The 6,382-nt window shown below is 35.1% G+C and overlaps 1 pseudogene; it reads left to right on the top strand.

The window, feature by feature from the left end:
* Positions 1 to 2,227: 2,227 nt before the first annotated feature.
* LOC112621510 lies at positions 2,228 to 2,598 on the top strand (annotated as a pseudogene).
* The last annotated feature ends 3,784 nt before the right edge of the window (positions 2,599 to 6,382 follow it).

The raw sequence follows: 6,382 nt of genomic DNA, 5'->3' as shown, positions 1-6,382 counted from the left end.
TCTGGCTCTGTCCCGCAGGCTGGAGTGCAGTGACGCGATCTCAGCTCACTGCAAGCTCTGCCTTCCGGGTTCATCCCATTCTCCTGCCTCAGTCTCCCAAGTAGCTGGGACTACTAGCGCCTGCCACCTTGCCGATTTTTTTTTTTTTTTTTTTAATTTGAGAGAAAATGGTAAATTAACTCTAGGTAATACTGGAGAAAGAAATGAAAGACCAAAATAAATAATTTTAAGTTGTGTCGAAATCCAGTATTTGCTCCCTTGCTGTCACTGGTTCAGGCTTTGTACTGTCCTATGTAGTTTTAAAAGAAAGAATTTGACTTATAAAAGTGATATAGTTGAGATGGTCTATAGTGAATGGTGGGAAGATGTGGAATAGTAAAGGCACAAATAAATATACATACTGACCTCGGGTATCATGCAGTAAGTTCGTTACAAAGACTAGAAAAAGCAAACTTTTTGTATCCCTACCATTGTATAGACATTTGAGACATATGCTCATTTTTATATATCATTTTCTTAGATCTTTGCAATACCCTGACACTCCGACCCCTACAATAGAGGAACTACAAAGTCATAGAGATAGACAAAGGCTTTGAATCCACATGTGTTTAATTTCAAAGACTTGAGCTCATGGGACACTGTAAGTCCGAAGTAAGTAATATTGTAATAGCCCTTTGTTCTCTGGACATATGTTCAAGTTGTACTTTCACCATATCAATAGAAATTTTTTTAATGAAATTAATACTCACTTGTATTAAAGATAATAGTGACATATTACTTCTATTTTTACAAAGAGTACTAAATCCCGTTCTTTAGACATATAAGTAGATTACTATGTGAAAAAGTAAAATTATATTCTACTTTTAGGAAAAAAGTGAAATAGGTTTTGTTTAAAGAGGACAATATCTTCTTAAGATTTAATTCATATTGCAGACTACTATATATTTATCATCTACTTATTGAAAAAGTCAAGCATGCACTAGGGTATATTTATGTATAATATGGTTTCAGATATTAGATTTTATTGGAAAGTTTGTCACTATATTTAGCTTTTTTGGATTTTCTTTAGTATAGTTTGCATGAGACTATTCATGGCAAGTGATATATCTTTTTTATAAAAAATAATGAGCTGTTTTACAATTCAGTCAAAGAAATATTTAAGAAGTAGAAACATGTTAACATACATAAAGGCATTCATATGGTCATATGAAGGGACGGAGTGGGTACTATTTCCCAACAGTTTTCTTTTTTTTTCTCTTGAATTATTTTTCATTAATCTGTCTTGTTTCCAGTTCTCTTCTATAGATCCAGGATAAAGATTGTATGTGGGATGGGTGAAGGAGGAGGTTAGCTTGTGCCAAAATCCAATATTTGCTCCCTTGCTATCGCAGGGTTTCTTCTGACCTATGTATGCCAGTAATCAATGATTAATACCTGCCCCTTAATCAATGATTAAGGCTTCTTAGATAGAAGAGATGTAAAAATAATAGGGTATCAATGGCACAAGTATAAAGTGATACTAAGGAGAGTTCACATAGAATCTGCCAGACCATATATATTCCAAAGATCAGAAAACTGCTCTCCTTGAAGAATGATCATCAGTCAGTTGAGCTGTATTATTAGCACAAGGATTTATAAAAACTAGGTTGATGTACATTTGGTAATAAAATAACTGGAGTTTCTAGATCTGTTTAATGTTTAGGTGCTCTCCTTGAAGAATGATCATCAGTCAGTTGAGCTATATTATTAGCACAAGGATTTTTAAAAACTAGGTTGATGTAGATTTGGTAAGGAAATAACCAGAGTTTCCGGATCTGTTTAATTTTTAGCTCTGTTACATAAAAACTATTTTATTTTAGAGGGTATGAAACATCTGAAAACTCAGCTTCCTCATTTGAAAGCTGTGGACAATGTCTGCCTTCATAGAATGCTATAGGTATTAAAATAGAAAGTATAAAATGAGCCCTTAGTGCACTAACAGACAAATGGCTAGAATATGATAAAAGCTCCTCTCTTTCCTTTGTGTGCATACTCTATGAGTGAATGGAATTGGTAGTATTATAGAACATACTACCATAGACATTTTCGGCTTTAACTTTATACCTTCTATCATAGTTTTTATAAGAATTGCTAGTTAATATGAAAAATATATAGTTGGATTAATGACCTTACTCAAATCGAAAAGGCCAGGCTTAAAAAGTATACATATATTGCTTTCCAACTCGGACCCAACAGAATGGCTCCCGCAAAGAAGGGTGGCCAGAAGAAAAAGGGCCATTCTTCCATCAAGGAGGTGGTGACGCGAAAATACACCATCAATATTCACAAGTGCATCCATGGAGTGGGCTTCAAGAGGAGTGTCCCTCGGGTACTCAAAGAGATTCAGCAATTTGCCAGGAAGGCGATGGGAACTCCAGATGTGCGCATTGATACCAGGCGCAACAAAGCAGTGTGGCCGAAGGAATAAGGGATGACCCATACCGTATCCGTGTGCGGTTGTCCAGAAAACGTAATGAGGAGGAAGATTCACCAAATAAATTCTATACCTTGGTTACCTATGTACCTGTTACCACTTCCAAAAATCTACAGACAGTGTGAATGAGAACTAATCACTGTTCGTCAAATACATCAAATAAAGTTACAAAATTGCAAAAAAAAGGCCAAAAAGTCAACTAAAAGTTACCATGATTTATTTTACTAAATATAATAAAAAAAGATTTGTCATATTTCAAGAATCTTAAATGACATAGGAAAATGTCCATGCCATAATTATAAAAAATAGTATATATAACTACATAAAATATTATCCCAATGTAATAGATAGTAAGCAAATACAGAATATATCATATCTGACTAGAAAGAAATGCACTTTAACATAACAATATCCATTTTCAGGTGATCAGATGGAAGGGATTTTTTATTTTGTGTAATGTGTATGTAAGCCTGTGTGTGTATGTGTGTGAGAAAGAGGAAAAAAATATGTCTTCTCTAGGAATATTAGCTTGAAAATAGGAAATTTCCAATACCTGACCATTTCTGGTCAGTTTTATGTATTTCTAGAGAAATACATAAAAGTAATTTCATCTGAATTTCAGTTAAATTCACAATCAGGTAATTATAAAATTGTTAGTTTTGATCAGTGTCGTATCTGTAATGATGTGCAGTTATTTGATTTGGATTTTTTTCAATATGTGCCCTTCAAGATTTTAGGTCCAATATAATAAATTTTAAAAACTGGCTGGGCGCGGTGGCTCACGCCTGTATTCCCAGCACTTTGGGAGGCCAAGGCAGGTGGATCACGAGGTCAGGAGTTCAAGATCAGCCTGTGAAACCCCGTCTCTACTACATCTACAAAAAATTAGCCTGGCATGATGGTGGGCGCCTGTAATCCCAGCTAGTCAGGAGGCTGAGGCAGAGAATTGCTTGAACACGGGAGGCGGAGGTTGCAGTGAACCGAGGTTGCACCAGTGCACTCCAGTCTAGGAGACAGAGTAAAATTTCATCAAGAAAAGAAAAGAAAAGAAAAGAGAAGAAAAGAAAAGAAAAGAAAAGAGAAAGAAAGAAGGAAGGAAAGAAGGAAAGAAGGAAGGAAGGAAGGAAGGAAGGAAGGAAGGAAGGAAGGAAGGAAGGAANAGAAAGAAAGAAAGAAAGAAAGAAAGAAAGAAAGAAAGAAAGAAAGAAAGAAAGAAAAGAGAGAGAGAGAGAGAGAGAGAAAGAAAGAAGGAAAGAAAGAAAGAGAATGAGCACCATTAAAAAAAAATTAAGAAAAAGAATTGTCCTACGAATTCTGAAATTCCCTTGTTCTCTCAACAAAATCTCTAGAGTGAATCAAGCTTTTAAACGTCTTGTTCACATTTGTTTTCTAGAAAATGAAATGAAGACTTGGGTTGTTATATAGATTTCTCCTAACAGCCAGTTATGAAAATCTCTAGGACCAGAATCACTTTTCTTTTTCTTTTCTTTTTTTTTTTTGAGACAGAGTCTTGCTCTATCGCCCAGGCTGGGGTGCAGTGGGGCCATCTCAGCTCACTGTGCAAGCTCCGCCTCCCGAGTTCACGCCATTCTCCTGCCTCAGCCTCCCGAGTAGCTGGAACTACAGGCTCCCACCACCAGGCCTGGCTAATATTTTTGTATTTTTAGTAGAGACGGGGTTTCACCGTGTTAGCCAGGATTGTCTCGATCTCCTGACCCCCTGATCCGCCTGCCTCGGCCTCCCAAAGTGCTGGCATAACAGGAGTGATCCACTGCACCTGGCCACACATTTTAAAAATTAATTTCTGTAAAACAATAATATTACCTTCAAAGAGTATGTAACTTCAGATACATTTTTTATTCAAATTTAACATCATAATGCACATTCTAGAATTTATTGTTCCAAAAATTACATATTATATGTTTCCCCTTAAGAACACTTTGTATATTTTTAGCATAGTTAATTTGCGTAAAGGAAAGATTGACTTAAACATATGTTACAGTATAATTGACTCTTCCCATAAATATAATTGCTTTGCTTATACTGAAAATACACCAAAGCTTATCATAAAGAGCTTTGTAAATAAAGAGCTTCACTGTAAATTTTAGTTTGAATTGGCCTGGGTGTTTTGAGTGTAAAGACAAATCAGAGGTTTGATCTCTGCTGCATGTATACAAAATTTAATGATGTTAAGAATTATTTTTTACCTAAGTATTCCAATACCCATTCTAATATATGGAGAATCACTTATAAAAATTTGCTATGATAAACTCAGTTTACAGTTTCCACTAAAAAATATGAAACAGAAATGTTTTTATTATTTCTCATTTCAAGGCTCAGAACAGGAACTCAAAACAAATATAAGAAATAAGGAAATAATATAATCATCAAAATCTGTAAATGATCATATCCCAAACCACAAAACGTAGAAATCATTTGGAAAATACACTGCAATGTGAATCAAACTGAAGAACATCCCCAAGTTTTAATACGTTCTTGTCTACATTTCTTAGCAATTTTCAGCTTTCCCTAGGATAAAGCAACCGTCTAGGAAAAGCATAACAATGCTTGCACTGATGAAGTGTCAAGGCTTTGCGGGGAGTGGTCACAGAAAAGTGAGAAACATCCCATATCTGTCCACATTCATTTTGCTGTTTGACAGTGTAAACAGAACTAAAATAAAAGCACTGAGTGTTATCATCTTCATTTGCTGGGATGTATCCTACTTGAAAAGAAGCTTCCAAAGGCCAGGGAGGAGTTCTACCACTGATCAGAATTAGCTGAAGAGAGAGAGATAAACTAAGTCAGAGGTTTATGACACCAGAGGAAATCCTGTTCACTGTAAAAAATGAAGAGAAATATATTTCTAGGGTTGAGGAGAGAATGTGGTATACTGGGTGCAAACATGTGAGAGAACACTGCCTCTGATGTGCAACAGCCAAGTTCCACACATAGGCCCACACTTTCCTGTCCTTCCCAGACTATTCTTGAGCAGGTAGCTGTCGCTGATTGACTTGCCTCAAGTCAAGATATGTAATGATCATTAAAAAACCAGCAAGAGAACAATTGATAGATGATGAATAAATATAATAATTATGAAATTTCAAATATATGACTCTCGACACTCTATTCCTAAGCATAAAGCAAAACCTGGAAATCAACCAGTGGAATACCAGTTAGAGGTGGATAAATTTAAAGAACTTTAAGCAATTACCTAGGGTAAGTAAAGCGGAATGGTGGAATATTAAGAAAACAGAAACACAACCAGGATGAAGGAGTGAGAAAGAACTGAAGAATAGTAATACTAAAAAGTATCTTTCATTTTCTAGTCATCTTCTCAAATTAAAGGATGTCATTTTCCAAAACAAAATATGGTGCTGGCTGCTCACTGTGCTTTGAAAACTTTTAAATATATTTTCATATCTTTTAATCTGGTTCCAATCTACTTTTGCTTCGTTCCCTTTCAAGATATCTTATTTGTCGACTTGTTTAATTACATGCTGTGAACTTTTGTGGCTCTTTATTTTCTCATATTGGTCTTTCTGTCAATCTATTTAAAAGATCCTTCTTCAAACTATTTTTGATGTTGCTGATATTCTGTAAGAACCAAGTCAAATGTCACTTTCTCTGTGAAATTTTCCCTTATAAGGCAAAAGTAACTACTCTTTTATTCATTTGTTAAAATTTCTCTCAAAATATGTGACACATCTCTCCTTCAGGTAAGTGTTTATTGAGGTCTTCTGTACATTTTTTAATTAGGTTATTTGTTTTTTGCTATTGAGTTGTAGGGGCTTCTTATATATTTTGACTATTAACCCTTTATCGGATTTATGGTTTGCAAATCTTTTCCCTCTGAAGGTTGCCTGCTCATTTTATTTATTATTTTCCATGCTGTGCAGAAACTTTTTA

This window comes from Theropithecus gelada, chromosome 3, assembly GCF_003255815.1.
Source record: "Theropithecus gelada isolate Dixy chromosome 3, Tgel_1.0, whole genome shotgun sequence".
Taxonomy (NCBI): Eukaryota; Metazoa; Chordata; class Mammalia; order Primates; family Cercopithecidae; genus Theropithecus; species Theropithecus gelada.
Note: the sequence above shows the minus strand (reverse complement) of the source record. Positions and strands in the feature narration are given on the sequence as shown.